We start from the raw sequence: 23,739 nt of genomic DNA on the forward strand, positions 1-23,739 counted from the left end.
AAAATTTATGAAAATACAACACGGACAGCACACGATGCAAGTCCCACAGAGGGTTACACTGGCTGCGAGTCTAGACGCCGGAGCCTCGTTAGTCTGCAATAATGCAGTCCAGGGTGGAAGGGAGGTTGACATTTGAGTGCCCTGACTGATTACATTAAATTTGATGAAGGGACAATCACAAAGAACACTTATTCACAGGTCGGGACTCGAACCTGGGAACTTCGACGGCGAGGTCAAATGTTCACAACATAACGCGCTCGAACACCTAGTTGGCGAGTCCCAGGGTTGATAAAGCATGGGTGTATCTTTGTGTTTGTCCCACCATGTAGTCGCAATTAACCAAGGAGATGGAAAAGCGAATTACAATAAACTGAATACAAAAGAGAACGGCGGTCCGGGGGCAGGTTCGAGTGTAGGTTATCGGATTTAACATTCCATTGTATTTGTTCCTGCATCAATTCACCACTCATCATCATCGCGATGAGATAAGCAGAAGAGTGGCGTAACAAACAAACACAAGAAAAGGAGCGTGTTTACTTCTATTGAAATTTTATTTCACCTCACTTCTCTATCTCTTTAATTAATCGTTACGATGAGGATAAACAATGAACCGATGAAAGTTATTGGCATACATAATGACACGTTCATAACTTACCCACACTTCGAACCTAGAATCACTGGAATCGTAGCGCGTTACGTTAATCATTCAGGCACAGAGGCCTGTGGGTGCTATAACAACCACGCCTTTACAGATCAAAACACCGTCAAACCACAGGCGGTTGTCTGTTTATCATCATCGTTTCGAATATACTAAAGAAGTGCAAAAGCGATTTTAAATGCAAATTGTTACGGAAGGCAAGAAAACACATTTGTTAACGGGTTGTGTATATGAATAGAACGAATCGGAAATTTTGATTATACATTTCTTCAAGTAGAGAAATCATTTTTCGAAATCTTATCTGTAATTTGAGTAACGAAACCATAACAGAGAATTGCCTCATCGATTAGTTAATTCAACTTCCTGCGAAAAACACTACGCATCCATCATTAATCAATCAATTTAACATAATCAACCTCAGAACTCACGTTAGGGAGCATTTTAGAGTTTAGGCGCGTTCGAAAACACTCATTAAAGTAATCGTTCCAAGATTCATCACGTGATAATTGTGGATTTCGTCAAGTAGTTCACAAAATATGTTCTTAGAAGTAACGGGTTGTTTTGGAAATTTTCAATAACCCATTAATTCGTTGGAATCGTCCATTATGTAAAAAAAAATGGTAAAATTTTCGTATCCGAAAAACGTATTTCTTCAATTTTACAGGAGAAATTACTTACCGAATGCAGTTTCTTTATAATTGTGGAAGTTCGGGTAAGTGTTTTCTCGCATCGTTCATTGAATTTTGCCGGTAAATCATCTATTTTTCGATATAAATGTGTGACCGATGCACGAAAGCTCTTGCATCCATTTACTTCCAGGAGAATGTAGCCTGTGTGTGATGACGTAATCCCGGTCAGTGTTTCCAAACACGTGTTTTTGTAACTGAAGAAGATACGTTTCCGCAAATGGTTTGTGGGGCTATGTGTCAATGGTTCGTGGGCTATGCGAGAATGGTGTGTGGGGATACGCATATTTTTTTTCGAAACCAATTTTTAACTATTGTAACCAATACGTGACCCTACCTAACCTAACCTTACCGGAAATGGTTCGTGGGGCTATTTATGAATGGTTCGTGGGGTTATCTGTGCATGGTTCGTGGGATTTTCGAACCTGGGAAAAATACAAAATCAGTAACACGAAAGTAGGTATTTTTCGATGAAGAAGGTTGCAACACTGCATAACCACTGTTCATCGACAACGCTAGTGAAGATTTCTCCGCCATATTGCGTCTAACGCAAGCGAAAACGAACAAACAAGAATTAGTCGATATGTCGAAAGTTGAAATTATTTGCGTGAAAAAAACGAAATGCCACCTTGAAGAATCCTTAGGAATGCAGAATACGTAAGTACCAATGTGAAAAAGAAGAAAATAAAGGAATTTCAGACGTTTGGTGGTTACTGAAATTTTACCAAAAAATATATTTGAACGAACCCTAGAAGATAAAGTATACTATTAAAATATTTTTAATAAATATCGTGTCGATCTTTTATTACTAACCAACCCACATCCGTGGTATACTGACTGGTTACAGTCTCAACTAACCAAATGTAGCAGAAAGCGATGCGAAATAAGAACAGCAAAAAATAAAAATACAGTAAGCGTACCAGATTTCATTCTGTGAATTAGGCTGTGAAACTTTACCGAGATCAGTGGTGCGAGTTGTTTCATTGATATATTAATGTGGGTAAATCATGCATAGAGTTAGTGTACAGTACAGTGGGTTGCATTAGCATTACCTGACAAGTTGTCCATCACCATGTTTATTCTCTTTTACTTTGTTGAATGAGATCTGGAATTACAACAAAATGCCAAATAAGCTGGCGACAAACTGTGCACAAATATTCATAAAAATTCAATCCTTAAATCCACCCAGGGTTCAAGAGAAAATTTAATGAAGTCATGGACAATTTGCCGAGCACCCACTGTACATACGACAGCAGTGTAAATTTTATTTTGACGAAATTTGACTTTCTTTCAGGGAGGGAATTTGGTAATACTTTTAAATATTTAGGTTCTCTGTTATTCCCAATTAAATATAAATAAAAGATCCAGCCAGATACATTCTTTTTTTCTCAATAATTGACAAATTATTTATTTTCAGCTAGAGTCAAGTGAAATATTTCTCCCTTTCCGTTCAACATGTGTTTCAGTTTGTAACTAAGCATTTCTCTTTTGGGCATTGAAATCGTGTTTAGTACATATGCTTTTCATTCGTTTCTTAGATTGTCAAGAACTTTTCTGATTTTTAAAAATATATACAATCATGTGATCACACAAATCGAAATATGTGTACAGATGTTGCTTTTCGGAATAAGAAAGGAATGCATAGCTTCATCCTGTTGCCAACAGATGTCCTTCCTGTACCGTGTTTCTTTCCTTGCACGTCCAACGTATCTTTCTTCTGTTTCTCTCTGCAGGGACAACAAAATTGACGCCGACACTTATTTCAAATCTCCCCTGTGCCGGCGGGATTTCCTCAAACACACGATGAAGATTTTTTAAAAAAAAAATAAAACGAGAAAGAAGGGCGAAAGATATCCGAGAAAGAATGAATGCTTTTTCGCGTCCTTCAGCGCCACAATGTTCCACTAACCTTGTCGCCAATATTTCACATTTCTTTTGTTTACTGGGGCTCTGCAAGAAAGCAGCTTAAACAGCTTTAGATTAACGGTGAAAAAGGAAAGTCGACAGCTCGCCTTCTCGGAGCGAGACTACATGACTGTGTACGTAGGGTCGCGCCCTTGCGTACAGCGTACATATGAAATGAAAAAGAATGTATTTTTTAGCCATTTTACGTCGCTTTTACTTCTCTAGGTTAATCGCGAAAATGAGAATGAATGATAAAATATTTAAAGGAACAAACACTCAGGATTCGAACCTAAGACCTGATCACGAAATGATTAGATTTTTCTTATTTAGCGTCGCCTTTCTGCCACTTTCGGCTAATCGCGATGAGAGATGATATGAATTTGAATTTAAAATTTTGGGAGCGTCAGCACTTAGACTATTTTGCTCCCGTCACATTATACGGGGGTCAGCCCCTTACCATTACAAATAACAACTCTAACGTTGCATAACTAAAAATTTTAAAATCTTCTGACTTCTGTTAAAAGCTGAGGCTGTAAACGGGCACTCAGCACACACAAAGACATAAAACAGGACAAAACACACAAAATTATACTGGCCATAGTGCCAGTCGCCAGAGCCTCGTTAGTCTTTTGTCCAGGGTGCACTACGTGGAAGTGAGGTTGACTTTTGGGCGCCTACGTGGAAGGTACCCCTTACACCCCGAGAGATGATATGAACCGACACTCATAAAGAACACCCTCATGCCCAAGCCGGGATTCGAACTCGGTATCCCTGGTGTCGTAGGGGCTCTGTATAACCACTCCACCACGAAGGTCGGCAAGGCACGAAATGAAAGGAACAAGTATATAACTTGCTATTAACTACTCCTGTTGCTTCGAGGTCATAATTTTTAACTAGCAAACAATGTGGTTTTGCTGCCAGCTTCCAAATTGAATGTCCAATCGTGACTTTCTATCGGTCATGCTGACCCTAAAAAAAAACACCTGAAATGCTTACGCGGCTGCAAGTTCGAAGTTTCCTTTTGTTATTGGACGACACTGGCAGCTAGCAGGAATAGTAGGGCAAGACTTACCTTCAATTTCCCTCGAAAAAAGACGATCGACTTCAGCCCTTCTGCCATTCTATCCTTTCTTGTGGATCGTAAGTAATCAGGTTTGTCACATTAGTTTCACAACGACAAGTGTTCATCAAAGTTTCGGCATTCTGCTCGTGAGTATAACTTTCGATTAGCTTTTGTTACCTAGCTGAAGTGGAACTTGTCATCCACATTTTATAGATCTCGCTATGAGGCTTCCTACATCATTAAAAATGAACGCAAAAGTTAAAATCGTTCCATTTACTTGAGTTACATAATTCACGAACTCCATTATCTTGAAATGCATACGTATAAGTGCTATTTCTTTCAAGTTAATGTCTGTCAAAACTACTCTTGACATTTTTTGAAGCTTGAGTTACAGAAAAGGTATACAGTAAGCATAATGATACTGCGCAGAAAGTGTATATACAAGTTCTATTGTTTTAATAATGGTTCAGTTGTAACAATCACCAATTTGTGGAATAAACAGTGTCGCACTGTGCCTAGACACATCTCTTACAGTTTTTCTAACACTGTAAACAAAAGCACAATTACCCTATTATATTTATTAATTTGCATTTTTATTATAATGCGAACGCCTTATATGGTATAGGCTACCTCAGTTATGGTTAACCGGTTTGGGTTATTGAGTTATATTCCTCCACAGGCGAATGACTATACTTTTGCTTTCCAAAGACAAATGGATGAACAACAGATGAACGAATAATTGAACGACGTTACATTCACATAGATTACTATGGTTTGTGCAAGGTGAGATAATATAATTGTCTAAATTTTTTTACCAATTTGCTGGTCTGTGTTTTTACACTTGGATGTTCATTTCTTTAAAAATTTAATGGATCAAGTAGAGCAGGATGCATAAATATTAACAAGCAAATTGTCCATCGCCATGTTTATTCTCTTTGTTTTACGCAGTGACAGTTTCAAGAATTTAAAAAAAAACGCCAGACGTGTTGCTGACACCTCTACACCAGTTACCTTAAAAACAATAGAATGCAAAATAATAATAATAAATAAATAAATAAAATAAGTCATGAAAATACTCATGGTTCGTGAACAATTTGCCGAGCAATATTAGCGTCAACGGAAATACGAAGTGTACGAAGTACGATTTTTTCCCCTATGATCACGACAATAATCCTGTAGACCCTGGCAACACTTGTTTACTTCGCGCGTCTACGGCAAGTTGTTTCCACTGTATTCCCGCACGAAGCTATTATCAATTCACTCGAGCTGGTGATGTTCCCTAGTTAATCATAAACTGGGATCTACCATGCAAAAAAGATAGTAAAGCAGCTTCACCACGTACATCCATTTTTGCCTTCATTTTATCTTCCTTGAGCTGGGATTTTCCGCCATCTTGCGGAACGATGACGTAAATCAAGGAAGATCCACAATCGAAATTCTAAGACAAACATTTTGCACACAGCGTCAGTTGTTCCAGCTCCCAGCCACATTGGCGAGGTGCTCAAGACAAAGAAACAAATTGGATTTTTCCTTCCATCGGAGAAGCGAAATGTACACAAACTGTAACGAAGGAAATTGTCATATATTTCAAGGACGAAGTAGTTTACTATTTTTTAAAGGGAAAAACATGATACATGGAAAGTTTTACGTATTGAACATTACCGTGACAATTTTTTGTGAATGTTCTTTTCAGTAAAAGAAAGAAAACAAAGGAAATGCGAAATCGAGCTGTATATCGATAGAGACACCTAGCGGAATTTCAAAGAACAGGCACTCTCGCTTTCATTGAATGGGACATGTTCAAGGGAAGAAAAAATATCATGATCCACAGCGAGAATTTATACTCATCGACCAAAGTGGAACTTATACAGGTTCATGAAACATTTTTAGTAAATTCTACATACATGAGCGTTGCCTATCCCTTCCAAATTTCAAGTGGGCCAGGGGCGGAATTTTATCGCCGAAATTCACGGTTAAAAGTACGGTGAATACTGCAGCTACGAGAAAATTATTTCATGTAGAACTGGAGCACACAGACTCTTCTCTATGCTTGATCAGTAATTTCTTCTCGGTGGCTGAGTGATTATCACAGCTCGCTACGAAGCCAGGGTTCCCGGGTTCGAATCCTGGCTTGGGCATGGGTGTTCTTTGTGAGTATCCATTCATCAATTTTATCATTCATCGCGATTAGCCTAAAGTTGCAGAAAGGAGACGTAAAGTAACCTAATCCAAGGAACCAACCGTTTTCTTGAGTAATTTGTTGCATAACATGTTATACTCTACTCAGCATTACCACATTAAAGTTTAAACACTGAACTAAACACCACACACTTTGACAAAAAGCCTTGAAGGAACAATGCGGCGATCCTAGTTACCTTAATAATAGTAATTTAAGTATACTTTGTGGAATAATACATATGAAATAGATACAAATACGAAATCATTTTCTCAGAATCTTGGAAGCAAAAAAAGACCTTAGCTTACTTACTCTAACATAAGCATATTTTAAATATCGCTACAGCAGGCTTGTCATGCCAGAACTGTCATCACAGACTTGGTACAATTCACCGCACATGAGTTCATGCCAGGACTGTCATTTCCTGCTCGTGTAGCTAGCCATAACTTGCTCAGAGCGGATCGTTTGCAGTGTTTCCACCATGACAAAACCAGCGAGAGTGAACATGTGTTGCCTATGCGTAGATTACATGGCCTTAACTTTCCATAGTCTCCGTACACAATGTACACTACAGGAACACAAGGTGCAATTCTGTTTTGAAATAAAACTTCAATTTGAACCGTGCAAGTTCGTATCTAGCTGAAAGCAATCCTCTTTAATGCAAAATTCTCGGAAGCATAAAATATTTGAAAAAAAAAATAACAAGCGATAAACACGTGGTAATAATGTGTGTGTGCTCTCATAAGACAACAATATTTAACATGTGTGCTTTACTCCAAAAATAATTATCGTAACTGCCGTCTCGATTATCTTACATGAGCATATAGTGAACTTCAAACAAATGGCTTTGACTTTAAAGAAAAATGCAATATACTTTCCACGTTTTCATAAAAACTCGGAACACAAGAAAAATAACGCTAGCTGTCCGTCATATTATTTACATAGATCACAATGAATATGTGCATTGTATAGTCCACATTACCTACGTGTAGACACAAATCACATGAAAAAATATTTCACAATGTTAGAACAACTCGAAAAGACGAAATAGCCTTGTTGGTCTACATTTTTGGCCGCCGAAAAGATACAAATATTCAGATATGAATCTATAACTGTTAGGGTAAGGTCTCATAAATTGTACAACTTTCAGAATATTGCAGCTTTTCACGGAGACTCTAACAGCTTAACAAAATGCAATGATACCATACACTAACCCGGTCATGTAGGCATGTTTATATAAATTGTAAACAATTATATGTTTTGGGTTTAAAGGCTGTGACGGAAAAAGTGTGAAGATGCAAAGTGGTACAATTTATGAGCATGTACTATAAATTGTACCACCAGTCTTATAAATCGTACCATTAATAACATGCAGGACCGTTAAGTGTGATTCAGTAATGAAACTTTATTTACGACATAGAATACAATAAATGCTTGTTATATATTAATATATTGTAAAAAGAAAATAAGTAAGCTATCATAAAAATACTTGACAAAAACAAATTGTTAAGTTTATGTAACCATCGGTTCAGGTTATTTTGGTCCACATTTGTTACAGTAAAATACTTTCTTCTTTGCACTTACTCTCGCACACCTTGTATGAAACCAAACACTACACTTCAAACATTTGATCATATATTCTTCCTGGTTTGCGTCACAGATTTTGCAATACCAGCTACTCGAGTTGTCAGCTTCTGGCAATGTTAGTCATTTCATTGCACTATGCCGTGAAGATTTGCAGTTGTCCGAGAGACATGAAACTATAGTATTTCCAGCTTTCCCGTTTTGGAATCTATGTTTGATACCATTGGCTTCAGCTAAATCATATACTAATTTCTGAAGATTTTGTCGAGAGCATCCAAACATATGGGATTCCATCTGAAGAACGTAACTTACCAGCTCATCCTCCAGTTCACTAGGGAGGTCGGTGCCACGTGCAAAACTATATCTTTGCAGGCTTTCTGGTTTTTGTTCTCCAACCTCCTCTTCAATGTGGGCTTCAGAACGCCGTAAGTTCTGCATATTTCATTAATACCAGCATCACCATTTCGGAAGGCATCTAGTGCGCTCATCATATCTTCTTGCGACCACAAACCATATTTCTTCGGTTTCGCCATCTACAACAGTAAATAATAATAACATTAATTGTCATAATAATAATGATAACAATACGAAAAATAATAATAATAATAAGAATACGAATAATAAGAATAGTATGAATAATAATAATACGAAGAAGAATACTAATAATCAGTATTATTATTATGAAAAATAATTATTCTTGTTAATAATTAGAATTAAGGAATTCTTTCTTTACTATTTTGCTGATTAAACTTGTAATAAATGTCCCTCTCTAATTATTTTTAAAAAGTTCCTTTAAAATGTACCGGTACAAATTAGAAGAAAGCTAGTGGTACAATTTAAACGACACGGCCATTTTCTTTCCAGCACACGCCATTTCACAACGGAGTAAAGCCATTTCAAATAACCTTGCCCTTAAATATTAACATACCTACTTTAAGTTATTTATATTTGACATGAGACTGGATTCAGACTTACCTGTGCATGTGTAGAGGCTTAGATGTTCGAGGAATTATTTACTTCGTGGACCACAAAAATGAACAAGCTGCTGATTCCAAGGCAATACTGCTTCTAACTGACCCGTCTTCACAAGAGCTTCTCAACTTCTTCTAATACACAATCCTTCCAATAGGCAGCGCCACTGATAGGTCGCCAAATATGCGAGCGGCACAATTTACATGCCGGTACAATTTATGAGACCTTCCCCTCAGTGCCGGATCTACAAATCTTGCCCCCCCCCCCCGCAAAATATTACCAAAGGCCCTCTACTCTACCCACCTACCTTTAAACAAACATATATAATGTTAGTGTGTAATTCTTGATCTTACGTTGACAAAGTCTCATATAAGGGACTAGAGACTGATTCAAATGTCAACCCTTATAAAAAGTAAAGGAGTTAGGCTGGATACAATTGGACATTATTGAAACCCGGGGTGGGTGATCTAAGATCGGAATTTTTCCGTCTTTGTCCCCGCATAAAGCGGCTCTGGGGCCCACCCAGCCTCAAATCAAATGGTACCCGGCGGGATGGGGTAAAGGCGGCCGCAGCGTGGTGCCGATCACATCACCTCCAAGATGGCCTACATCGAAAATATGTGGGGCCACACATACCCTTAATGTGCCTTCATGACACAGTGCTATAAGCACAGGGACCTTTAACTTTACCTTTACCTGTAGCCTATATATTGTATTCGTTTCTGTACCCCTGAGTAACTACGTTTATTTTACTTCCCCTCTTGGCTAATTTGCGAAGATGGGGATGAGTGATGAAATGATGAAATTGATGAATGGACATTCACAAACAACCAAGCCCGAGCGGGATTCGAACCCGGGTCCCTTGGCGTCGCAGCGCGATGTGCTAACCGCTCGGTCACAGGGTCCGGCTGGTGATAAGATGAGATGAATGAATGAAGGGACAATCACAAACATATACGGTTGACACAACACCAGCCTCACAGATGATATTGGCTATGCGTCCAGACACCAGAGCTTCGTTAGTCTGCAAAATGCAGTCCAGGGTGTACTACGTGGAAGAGATATTAATATTTTAGTGCCTTTAGAAAGGAGCACCCCTTTTAACCCAGTTTCAGATTGGAAGATACGACAGAAAAAAAATATTGAATCGTCCAGCACAGCAGCAGCAACGAGTTGACGCATGCGCCAGTCATATCAGTCAGTCTTGGCTTGTCATCGTTCCAGGCGTGACAGCAAAAAGTGAAACATGCTTGATTCTTCATGTCTGGCTTGAGAAGATGTTTTGCCTTGAACAATTAGACTGACAAGTCAGGCACATTCATTCACATTAGATTTTTTTCACTGCCGGCCACGCTGAATGTAAGAAAGACCGCAGACAGTCTCCTGTTGGACAAAGAAAAAACAGTAGACAGACGAAGAAACGACAGATCACCACCTAGTGGCGGGAGTTAAATTTAGGTCACCATCAATAAAATGTCAAGAAGTGCCCTTCCGAAGCTAGGAGCTTTTATAGTGGATTGGAAGGAAGGCGGTGTCTTTCTCCCGCTTTTCTCGTCATTTTTCCTAATGGAAATCCACTAATCTTCTTTCCCTCAGACAGACTTCCATAATATGTCGTCACGGGATTTCTTTTCTTCCTTTCTTTGACACAATTGCGAACAGAATATCAGGCACTTTGGAAAGAAAGAGGAAAAATTCTTCATTTCTTTCTCGCACTCACTGAATTTGCTCCATTTGAAGAAATGAGGTTTTATATTTCGACGGCAAAAACCTTGTCCAGACCCGGAAGTAACATATTCAAAGTGATGGTTAATTGCACATGAAACGGGAAATAATTTGCATATTTGGCAAGCATTTCTCTTCCTTTTAGGAATATTTCAGATGTATTGGAACGTATAAAAAAAATATATATTTAATTGTAACATGATTTACAAGCATTTAAGAGATTATACAGTCATATATTTCAACCAATTACGAACACAGATCTTTGACACACAATTTATACATTCTCTGTCAGTGTGTTAGTTCTGGTGTTATTTTGCCCATGAATAGATTGGTCCTAGCTGCACAGCTACAGCTCAAATTTATAGTTCCACAACTTCAGTACTATAGTGGCTACACTGAGCAGTATGGTTTTATAACATGCACTTTATTTCTACACGCATTTATATGTATGTACAGCGAACAGTTGGTTGCACAGTGCAACACTAGTTCGTAGATTTGGAGTCAAGTAGTGTGTGTGGTGTCTGCACCGTCAGCACTACCTTCCGGACAGGTGTTCGTTTGGTGTATGGCCACGTGGTGCGTGCTAACTAATCAAAAGACCGTTTAAAGCAGCAGACAGGCATTTGTTGAATCTTCTCATCTTGAACAACGCTTTCCGTCTAGTTCGTTGAACGTCATTTCCTTGCACCACTCTGACACTGGATACACCTGCACTGCACCGAGTGTCAAATAGGTGCAGCCAACTATACCGCGTTTGTTAGAACCTGTCCCGTTTCCCGCGCTAGCGATCGCTCGACAGTTTCGGTGCCAATGAGAAACGAGGAAAAAATCGTCTGCTGGGCAGCGAGGAGCGAATGGAAGCCAGGAGAGAGGCGCTTACGTAGACGCTGTTGCGACGTTGCTAGTCGGGGCTTGTGTAAAATTTATCAGATTGAAAGGCTAGTGAAAACAATATCCTGGGCCCCTTGCCGGGCTGAGGCAAAAGGGGGGAAAGCGGATTCAGCGAGGCGGACCCCCTGATCCACGGAAAGTGTGATGGGGTAATTATTCTTCAACTGCCCTGACCAGGTTTTGCGTACGTTATTAACACATTATTTTAAATCCATGTTAATTATTAGTGCCTCAGAATTTATGTATTGTATGTTCGATATCCAGTAGAGACAGATAGTGGTTCGGATCTCTGTTTAATGTAGCTGCAGCACCGGTTAACCTTACCATGCATAAAGTGGACTTAAAACACATACTCACACATACACACACACAATTATGTAGTATTCAGATACAAACCAGCCTTGTTTGTGCGTTTTTTTTACTGGTACAACAGGGACAACATTATTGCAGACATAATTCTCGTTTCTTTGTTTTTTCATTTGTAATCGTGTAATTGTATCGTTAGTTTTATCGCGATAATTGAAACTTGTGATCCTCACCTTTTGTGTTACGTTAATCACCTTACTACCGTTCCTTTTTTTTATTATTATTATTTTTCTTTGTATAAAAACTGTGCAAATATTTGGTCCTGAAATGGGGCCATCTGATTCCATACCGTGTAAAAGAAAAATTAATTAACAAAATGATAGGAAACTTCCTTACGTCTTTCTTTATTGGTAACACATATCGACTTTTTCTTATCTAGTTTTCAACAATTGACGAACCAGAACTGATATCTTTTCCCTAGTGATTTAGCCAAACATACCTACAATTTTCCACAAGAGTCCAATTTATTGTCCAAACATTCCTTTACATCCACCAAATTGAGAATTGTGAACCAAACAATTCTCTCTTTTGTATGTAACATTGTACAGTGGGATCCATGAGTATTATCGTGCAAATTGTCCATCACCATGTTCGTGCACTTTATTTGACCCAATAAGAGCTTCAAGAATTATAACTCAAGACAAGCTGTTGACAACATCTGCACCATCATATATAAAAATTCATAGCTTTAAAATACATAGGATGTGAGAGAAAAATTAATTAAAATAGTCATGGACAATTTGCACGGGAATACTCACTGTACAACTTTAACGTACTTTAGAACTAATACTGCTATGTGCTCTCAGCATGGCATTGTATTTCGACGCTGCAGTTTTGCCCCTGGCGAAAATTACATGATACCTGGCAACAGAACGTGCGTGGATACAGAGGAGGCAGTTTGTGTACCAAGCCCGCCCTATCGATTCACGTACTACGCATGCGCAGTAGCTGTGTGCGCTCACTCCCCCCATCTGTTGGCGGTGAATTGTACTACGGATTATTCCCGAAGCCGAACTGCGTTAGCTCCGCGTACGGGGAAGCACTACGAGCTGCGCAGGCCAGGGAAAAAAATCACGGCCACTTGTTAGCACGGAGAGGTAAGTACAAACATTTCTTTTGTTTCAAACTGAAGTTTATCCAAGTCAAGTATCGCAGGCATTCGCACTAATGCAACAAGCTGTTTCTATCAGCTTTACAGCTTTGAAAAGTAAACATTTTTTTATTGGAAGATCCTAAAAGTGAAACTAAGCAAGCGAGCATTCGCAAGGAGATGGTGAAATTGGTTTCTGCAAGAAGCTGTTTTCTGTCGGTCGCTCCTTACTTTTCTGTGTAATTAAACTTCCACGCTTGTGTGAATCGTTGTGGAAACGTTACACAACAATCCCCTTTCTGTAAGTTAAGACCCAAATCGTGAAAAATTGTCCCGGTACATTGATTTCGCGTTACTATCTAGGGTTGAATTGTTGTCAAGGGGTTGTAGCTGTGGCAAAAATCAAGGGGTGCAGGAGGGTTGCAAGCGATCGAACCCCAGATAAAGCTAGCTAGACTGGACACTTGGCAAAGCGTTCAGCTCTGCCATTTCTGGGAACGTGTTAAAAAATGGGGGGGTGGGGAATCTTTGCAAAGTTTCGCAGCACTTATGTAATCGTTAAAGGACGGGAAGTACCGAAATTGTACGACCAGTACGATTTTTTCTGCAATTGTTTCTTTCGCAAAAAAAAGGGTTATAAATTGAATTTAGATTATTTCATAAACCTGAAAATAGCATAAATTTGTATGTAACTTGAGAGCGAAGTGGAAATATGATAAGTCGAAGAAGAGCAGTTTCTTGAAACATCTGAAATTTGGAGCTCCGCACACTGCAACAGGTACGCGTATTATAAACCTATATGTGATAGGAATGGAATGAACTAAATCATTATTACTATTACTAAAATGAAAACAATAGTTCCATGGCGTAATTTTGCCAACAGCAAAATGTGGTCATTCAAGGAGCATAACTGTTAAGTTCTTACCATGCAGTCAAGTGTACCTTGCCATAGAATAGTGGTTATCAGAGCGCGCTACGACGCCAGGGGTCCCGGGTTCAAAACCTGGGCATGGGTGTTCTTTACGAGTGTCCCTTTATCATATCACTCATCCTCAACTTCGCGATTAGCCAATAATAGAAAAGCAAAGTAAAATAAACCAGTAAGAAAATAGTGTACCCTGGTCGACCCAGACTTGAAATTGTAGTTTCAGCCCCAATTAACCTATCTGAGCTCAAAGCAGAACTTGAAATAAACTTGTCTGGTTGTTTTTAACTCCAGTTTATACTAAAGACTACCAGAAGTTCATTTTCAAGTGGGAAGTGAACTACTGTGCAATGTGTATCAAATGCCAAACCAAGAACTCTTTAAATTGGAAGGTGACAACGTTAGCAGTTACACTACCTGAAATTTCAAACTTTTACAGTCCATAGCTTCTAACACATTTAATTCGAATTCTAATAAGAAATAATTCGTGACTAATAACGAAAGAAATTTCTATCGTTTAGTACACCCGACATAAAAAGTATTTCAAGCTCAGCAAATGCCTTTGTCTTTAGTTGTACTTTACAGAAACGTCACAGCCTTAGATTGTAGGTTGTATTTTTATATTGCAAATGGACTTATCTGCCCATCGTGGAGTGCAGATTGTCTTCTCTTCATGGCTGATTGATTCACTTTATTTTACTTCGCTTCTTGTACCACTTTTGGCTAATTTGCGAAGATGGGGATGAGGATTCGAACCCTAGACCCCTGGCGTCATAGCGCGATGTGCTAACCACTCCGCCACGGGGGCGGGCTCTTCTTTTTATGGTGTACTAGTGAATTGTAGCCGATATCTTACCGTGCAAAGTTCTTTTGTTCTATTAACTTCTTTTTCATGACATTTTAATCACCTCCCTCAATCGCTTCCCTTGAAGTTGATAGTTTTTCCACATCTTTTCTCTTGCAATTATTTCTTCCATATTATTTGTTGCAACTTTTGTACTCCCGCCACCCTTTTCACCTTGTAACTTTTCTGTTCCTCAACCTTATACTCGTGAGCTGGCCACGCAAGCTTGCTTTTGTGCCAGGAGCGACCATCGTCAACTTTACCTCATCATTCATCTTCATCGTCGCTATTACCCAAAAAAAAACAGAAGACGGACGTAAATGAAGAAAAGAGTACAAATATGTACTTCATTCTTCCTCTTGTTTTATTTTATATTTCTTTTCCAAAGCGAATTGTTAATTTACATTTTTTATTTTGTTTCTCGAGTATCATCACTGTGATCGGCTGCCTTTGATTAATGAAGCAGCACTGTGCGCGTCCAATTCAGAATTTACATACAATTATACAAAAATGTCATAACCCTTACTCTCCCTTACACGGGATTATTGTATTAATTTTTCTAATACTGATTCGACCACGAATAGTGTAAATTGCATAAAAGACTGAAAATATAAAATTGGAGAGCTTGAAATGTTTGGTAATAACTCAGTCAGCAGTTAAATGATCAAAGGTCTTTGTAACCCAATGCAGAAATTCTTTAAAAGTTCATAATTATATAAACCTTTTTCTTGTTAAACTTGGGGATTTTATTTCTAAAATAAAATAGAATGTAGCACAATTAGGTAGTACGGCATGTTGCAAATATATTTCATATCACCGGACTGCATTTCCAAGTATAAATAATTATACAAAATCCAACATTTCAGCACTATCCTTATGTATACTTGAAAAACATGCGATTGGCTTTTTTCTGGGTCATTGTTGAACCCAGAAATGTTTTTAGTTTTCTCATAGTGGAAAAAGATCTTTAGACTGTGGTTGTGGAAACTTGCATTGTCAGAAAGAGACTTGTAAAGTTTAATTTATAATAAAACTAGGCATTTTTTTTATTAGTGTATAGAGCCCATGGACGTTTGTTGGCAAATGCCAGTGTACTAAATGAACTGTACTCGATATCTTATCTTATTAAAAAAAATCGTTTTAAAGTGTGCGAAAAAGGTTTCAAATCGTCGGAATGTGCTCGAAAGATCCCATTTGAACACTTCATGCGCTTGTAGAACCGCTTCCAATACTTTCAGCACGGATTAGACAGACACCAGCTTCATGAAAGCATAAAGGTGTGGTTATTCGGCAGAATGTCACACTGGCTGGCGAATACAGTGGGTAGTCGCGTTGTAGCAGATTTCACGGCTGTTTCACCGAGAACCGGTTCGAACATCCCCCCCCCCCCCTGTCGAATGCGCCAGAAGTGTAGTGCCGCGCTATTTATACTTGACTACTTGCGTCAGTATCGAACAGTCAAAATTTTGATTGACATGGTTTACGGACGTGTACCATTAAAAATACATATCTCAAGAAGTATCACGGTTGGGAGCCACGAAACAGCGGAATTTCATAGCACTAACTACACTTTTCCGTTAATAAAAATATTCACTATAACAAAAATGTCAAAATTCACACTCTCTATTTCAATAAAGATTTTTTCGACGGTGACATTTCGTCTGCCATTTCGGTAATTCTGCTCAGCCTCCCCGATGGCGTAGTGATAACGTCGTTGCCTTGTAACCAAGGAGTCCCCAGTTCGATACCCTGTGGAGTCAGTGTTTCGGATCCAATTTTAAATTGAATGTCCAGTGCCGATTAGCCTTCCTGTGCATAAAGTGGACTTAAACAAGCTCGAAGTCTGCACATCAAACTACCAACACACTGATTTTCCTGATGTAATGTGACCACTACATCGCCAGAACACGAGATAGTAAAAGTTCGGTCGAAACCAGATCCAAGCGTTCAAAAGGGAACTCGTGGAAGTTTCACCGCTCCTGTCTGAAAATTGAATGTGTTGAATTCGCTGCGTGTAATTTAGTTTTCAATTACATCAGTTCCTGTAAAGTTATGAATTTTGGCATAAACGGTACCTTTGCGAAAGCTTCACAAACTCGATTAGAGCAACTGAGAAATATCACATGACAAATGACATCAGGTTTTGTAGTTCTCTTGTTCATTCGCAAGAGCAACTCACTAAAAGTTAAACACAAATGGTATGATTTCACTTCTTATGACTGGTATGTGGACAAAATTTAAAGCTAATGCAAGTGCAGGAAAACTGCTGAAAGTTACAAAATATTATAAAAGTATGAAAGTGAATCAAAATTCTAATTTCGAATACAAGAGAATATTTATTGCTTCATATGAAAAACGTGTGAACAGAAACATTGTACTAATATTTCGTAACTGTCTTTTTGATACATTTAAGTATTGTATTATTTGTTCACAATTGTTTTTGGCAAGTGTTGAGAAAGTATAATTTGATTAGTACTTTTTTAAACTTAACTGCTCGTTTAACAAAGAAATTATTTATAGTGGAGATGTACTTAACATGTACCCTCGGTATGCTACACGGGTACTAATCAGTACATCTCTTTGTTTATATATTGTACCGATAGCTTTCTAACGAGTTACTAGCGAGCGTACATAATTAATTAGAATTTGTATCTGAATTCATTGTGGTGGCATTGATAGTTCTCTAAAAAGCAAAATAGATAATTTTATCAAAATTAATCTTCGGCATTTTACCCGCAAAGTATATTTTTACTTTCATTCGTTACGGATATGTCGCTACAGATTGTTTTCAATTTTTTACTCCCTTTGAAAGAGAGTATATAGATCTTGCTCAAGATAGGGACAAATGGAAGGCCTGTGTTGCTGCAGCCATGAACCTTCGGGTTTAAGAAGGCTAGAGAGTTAGTTAGTTAGTTTGAAAGAGAGGTCTATCGGGATAATAAATATCCCATCATTATCAGCAACTGGTATGGTTTCATTTCATCATATTTTATCTTTCTGCGCCGACCTCCACGGTGGAATGGTTAGCGCTACGAATCCTGGCTTGGCCATGAGTGTTCTTTGTGACTGTCCCTTCATCAATGTCATATCATCTCATGTTCATCGTCGCGATTGCACCTTTATTTACTCAGAGATTCTCAGGTTAAACATCTATCGATTGGCTTTTAATGTTTGCTGTCATAGATAGCCAGATTAGTATTATCCAGGTGTTTGCCGTCCACGGACCTTTCCTGTTTCAATCTTTAGTAGAACAGGCCGACCGAGAAGATGGATATCGCATCATGTAGAAAATTCAACTTTTTCAACTCGCAAAATTTGCATTTGTAGTTTGAATAATTTGAGTTATCGAAGCATTAAAAATTGATCGATTGTTGATATTCATTACAGATATAATTAAGCTGCATTGGCGTGAATAGTTCATAGTAATCGTCTATAATTTACGCATCGACAAATGTGTGTAACTACTAAAAAGCTACGTCTATTCTGTCGTGTATTGCTAGGAATAGTCCTGTAAGAATTCGAGTGGAAAGCTATATTTCGATAGCCAATCAGGACTTCATTTGTAGAAAATTGTAGGTCCTTACATTTTCTAGCTTCCGAAATATCGACAGGTCAAATTTGACCATTAGTTGCATCTCACGAACAGACGGACTGTCTGTGTTAATGTGGTAGATCTATCAGTCCAAATAGCTCTCGCCGTCGCGATTATCCAAAAGAGCCAAAACTCGACCTTAAATAAACTAAATCAAACAAGTCATAGCTCTGTAGTTACTGAGATATAGCAAGTTGGTTCGGATGAACTGTCGGACGGTCAAACCCCCCCCCCCCCACATACACACACGCACGCGACCATTTATTTAGTAACCAAAGTCTAAGAAGAACGTACAGTGGAATCAATGAGTATTATCGTGCAAATTGTCCATCACCATGCTCGTGCACTTTATTTGACCCAATAAGAGCTTCAAGAATTAAAAGAAAGCTCAAAACAAGCTGTTGACAACTTCTACACCAGCATACTTAAAAATCCATCGCTTAAAAACACATAGGATGCAAGAGAAAAATTAATGAAAATAGTCATGGACAATTTGTCGATCAATACTAGTGAATCCCACCATGGGCGTAACTTGGGACCTAACTTTGGGGGGGGGGGCAAAAATCGATTTTGGCGCTTAACTTTAAGGGGAGGGGCAGAATTAAAGTTGGGACTTAAGTTTGGGGGGCAGAATCAAACTTGGGACTTAACTTTGGCGGGGGGGGGGGAGGGCAGAATCAAACTTTGGACTTAACTTTAGGGGAGGGGGCAGAATCAAACTAGAGACTTGACTGTGAGGTGGGGGACAGAATCAAACTTGGGACTTAACTGGGGGGGGGGGCAGAAAAATACTTGGGACTTTGAGGGTCAGAATAAACTTGGGACTTAGCTTTGGGGGCATAATCAAACTTGGCGCTTAACTTGGGTGGTGGCAGAATTAATAAGTGTTCCATCCCCCCACACCCCCTATACGCCTTCATGGCGTGGTGCTATGCACAGGGGAGCACTTTACCTTTTTTATCCATCCAATAAAAATAGCGTCCAGAACTATTTTGCTGAATAGCTTACATTTGCACAATCATAAAATAATACACTTTAATACTTTTGCTACTCATGTCCCAAGAGGTTAACAAAAGTATCATAACTTTTGAATTTAGTTGCCTGAAAATGTTTGCCCCCCCCTTGCCCCCGCCAAGTTACGCATATGAATCCCACTGTACATTCCGTTAATAAATGCACGATAGTTGCATAGAAAGAGGTTCGTCCAACGATTTCAAGGAGCAAGAAGCAGGGTTTGTTGTTTTGGTTGCCACTTGTAAATAAAATCTTCCGGATATCTTGGCTATAATATATTTGGCCGAGTCTGCTGCCACGCGCGAGTCAGCAGTAAGAATAAGCGTCAAATTTGCTCCTGCCACGTAATTCGTCTGCTAAGAGGATGTTACAAATCTTAAGAACAGATGAAGACGAGAAAAATGCAAGTTTATGATTAGTGGGAATGAATGTACAGGTAATTTAGAACCTTTTTCTTCAGAAAGTATTTAGCAATATTATTTTAATGCTAACGGAACCTAACCTAACTACGATAGCATTTAGGTTTATTATTAGAAGAATGCTAAGGGATCTAATCTTACATTTTTGTGAAAGTAATCGCTACAACTTCACAGTATGTGTTACAGACGTAATTGCATACATAGCATGATGAAATCAGGATAAAACAGACCGAGTTTGCTGCCACGCGCATCTCTTTTGAGGTTCCAGCAGAAAAAGAACGTGGCAGCAGACACTACCTTAATATTTTTGTGTACATTAACCCAACAGCTCACTTCAAAAGTTTAAGGAAACTTGAATTGCCAAATTATCCATCAGCAGAGTGATTTATCAAATGCGCGACTGAGATCCTTACATTGTGTGCATTCATTTGTTGCACGATTGAGGTGCTTTACTGTTAATGTAATGTCTCATTCAAATTCCAAGCCCATCTTTACATCTAATCTCAAACCTAATCCTGCTCGTAGCTGTACAAATGTTTTCACTGGAGTGAGACTGTTGAATATTGTTCTGTCCCCGGCAGCAAACCACAGAGGTAATCTCCCGACAACAATACACCTCGCCACGAAACGCGGCTACATTCCACGGACATGTTGCATCGAAAATGCCTAGAATAATCGTGCCCTGCCACAATGCGAAACTCTCCACTCGCGCGTAACACTGTTGCCAAGTGCCTTAGTTGCAGTCTCTCGTTATCAACTTGCTCCCCACTGTAAACGCATCTACAATGAGCATACGAACTCCCCTCTGGCGGTGGTTGGGCTAACTTCATTAATTTTTTAACCTCTGCGCTCCTCATTGCAAAGGTCATTCACCAACTTCCGTTGCACGCTATGCGGCCGTTCTCTTCGCCAAAAAAATAAAGGCAGGTTAATTTTGAACCCAGCGATTTCAGCACGCGACTCTATGCTTTAGGGAAAATCCTTCTCTGCGCTAGTTATTGTTTTAATAAGTTGGAGCTGCAGTTATTGCACCACTTAATCGTCTTGTTTCTAATGACAAAGGTGAACACTTTGCATCCACCCTTAGGCCCGCCTTAGACGGAAGCATTTTCTTTAACTTTTGATAGTATTAATGCTGTGTAAACACTTCCAAAAATCTTATAGCAGATAGTACGTACTTTACACGGAAATATTTCGTGTAACATGTCGGTTAGCTTTTGCGATTACAATGTATAATATATACAGCACGAAAGGCACGTTGAGTTACGCCGTCTATGGTGAGTGCACGGTGTTTACAATGGAAAAAAACTAAAATATTATTCCATACGTTTACTGTATATGTTATAAAGTATGTATTTAAGCAGCGCCATTGATTTGTACCTAATACCGTTGAATAGGAAACGTTATTCATCTCTGTTGAATAGTTATCGGTTTTTAAAAATGTGAAGTGATACGTTGTTTACATCTCACGCGGCCGCCATTACAACTGCACTCGTGACCTAGAGCTTGCTTCTGATTGGTTATGCTACGGAAATAGGACCGATCCTATACTTGAGAAATTCCATACCATCTGAAGTGCAATAAAAGTTTTCACTCCATGTGTGTACTTCGTTAACGTCGAAGAACTGAAGGATGCCGCCGCCACGAACGTGGGTGGGGATAAATAGCGGGCGAGTTGTTTTCGTCCAATCACACTCAACCTTCAGCCAATGGGCGCAGCTGTCATTCTGCTCGTCTACTCCACGTGGAGTCCACATGACTGCGGATACGCTGTTGCCGTACTTTGCAACTTCAATGTGGAGACCGTGGGAAGGTGCTAGTGCGCGGAGGGGCAAGGTAGCGTAGACTAGATGTGTGGCAACACTTTGCGTTGAATGTGATTGTTGCAGCTGGTGGGCGCGCTCCGTGGACTTCAAAGCCAGCCGGTCGTCGACTATACACGAAAGCATTTTGCTCATGGCATGAATGTTAAGAAAAATGATAAGGAAAATGCTTCTGTCTACGCTCTGATCTTAAAAGATTTTCATAACCGCTTTATACACATCTCTAGCTGTTTGCATTTCGCGATGTATTGGCCAATTAAATATTTTAAGCAGACACCAAGGCCAACCGGTCGGACATGTTTTTGTGTTCGGAATTTTACCTGTGACGCGGGGGGTAATTCCTTGAAAAATTTCATAAAGCAACTGCTCCAGAGTAACTTTTTCCATGTAAGAGTTTGAAATTAAATCAGTCCGACAATTAAAGAATGGGGCAGTCGTATCAAATGAAAAGTAAAGAAAACACTAGAACCCTGTTTATTCCTCAAAGTGCAGTGGGATGCGGTGGCGGCGATTAGGTTCCAAAACTAGGGGTGCAAGCGGTGCGAGAACAATTTACTTCCCCTTGGTAGATAAGGTTCAGCACAGTGCGGGGGCAAAAGTGGCAAAAAGTGTGGGGGGAATTGTCCCCCACACCCCCCAATCGCCGCCACTGGTGGGATGCGTAGGTATTACCAGGCAAATTGTCCATCACCATGTTTATTCCCTTTGTTTTATGCAACGAGAGCGTCGGAATTTGAAACTAAACTCCACACGAGTTGCTGACAACGTTCGGCAATACTTGTGCATTCCACTGTACATCCCTTCTATGCGTGCGTCATCATGTAGTATTATTTGTTCACTTAATATACCTGCCTGTTAGATACCTAACCTCTACGTTGTTTAAAATACGTTCAACATATTTTCGGGAAAAGGGTATAATCGCTGAGAACACCTTAGGAATAGGAGTAGAATTATTCAACCCACCGACGTATTTTCGGAGTAGGAATTGCTGAACAACCACTGCCCGGTTGTGTCGTGCGTTATTGTGGATTACAAACAAACTGTCATGTTCAATGTAATCCAGATTTGTCACAGGCAATTCTCTTTCATAAACGTTGAAAGCACCACAATGCAGTACTAACTCTGTCATAGTTTCACCAACTGGAATAAATTCGTGATGAATAATGTATTTTCTGCTGTAAAAAACAGATTGTTTTAACCTTTCATTTCTGGAGTTTCATTTTTCTTGCCATTTGGTGAACTTGACGACTTCCATTCTGAGCTTTGTCGTTTCGTAGCGAAAATGCTTCATTCAACCTCTGTAATAATGCAATTGTAGACATTTTTATTTCTATGAGCAGTTTTCAGGATGTATTCATGAATTTTTGTCACGCGCCGATCTATATAAATTACGTGAAAATGCAGTTACACTTCCTTAACAACAATATGGCATATCTCCCAGCATGCGACGTTGCCAGATTAGATTAGATCACACTAGCTATAAATTCGTTACTACACAGATCATATTCACAGTTTCGACGGTCTTGTTACATGTCCGGCAGCGTAAGTTTAAATACAAGCCTGAGTAGTATAGATGTCCTTTAGTGGCTGTTAATGTTTAGTATTTATAACTTATTTACATATATTTAGAATTAATTTACATGTATTTAGTTCTAAATATATGTAAATTAGTTCTAAATACTAACAGCCACTAACGCACATCTATATTACTGGTCTGTATGAAGGTAATTGTCTCAAGCAGTTAAAATTATAATAGGCTACTATTGTTCCTCGAAGTCCAAAACTGTCTCCGCGTGACATCATCTACTCGTGTTCGTCGAATATTCAGACGGACCCATCTATCGTGTCATTCTAAAGAATGCGGGGATCTGAACCAGTCCTTGTGCAATTAATTGCTGGGTGATGTATGTTACTCATCATTCATCCTCTGATGAGAGCACTCGTCATTGGCATGACGAGTTAACGCTTGGCAATGCGAAAGGTACAAAATCAAACTAAGGAACTAA

The 23,739-nt window shown here is 39.1% G+C and overlaps 1 protein-coding gene across 1 annotated transcript in view; it reads left to right on the top strand.

The window, feature by feature from the left end:
• The first annotated feature begins 13,027 nt into the window (after positions 1–13,027).
• Positions 13,028–23,739, top strand: part of LOC145977972 (uncharacterized) — a 286,923-nt gene continuing 276,211 nt past the window's right edge. The window contains exon 1 of the mRNA XM_083110320.1: positions 13,028–13,123. The gene's annotated coding sequence lies outside the window, so the exon portion shown is untranslated. The remainder of the gene's footprint in view (positions 13,124–23,739) is intronic.

The sequence above is a fragment of the Lepisma saccharinum genome, chromosome 24, assembly GCF_977018435.1.
Source record: "Lepisma saccharinum chromosome 24, izLepSacc3.1, whole genome shotgun sequence".
NCBI classification, from domain to species: Eukaryota; Metazoa; Arthropoda; class Insecta; order Zygentoma; family Lepismatidae; genus Lepisma; species Lepisma saccharinum.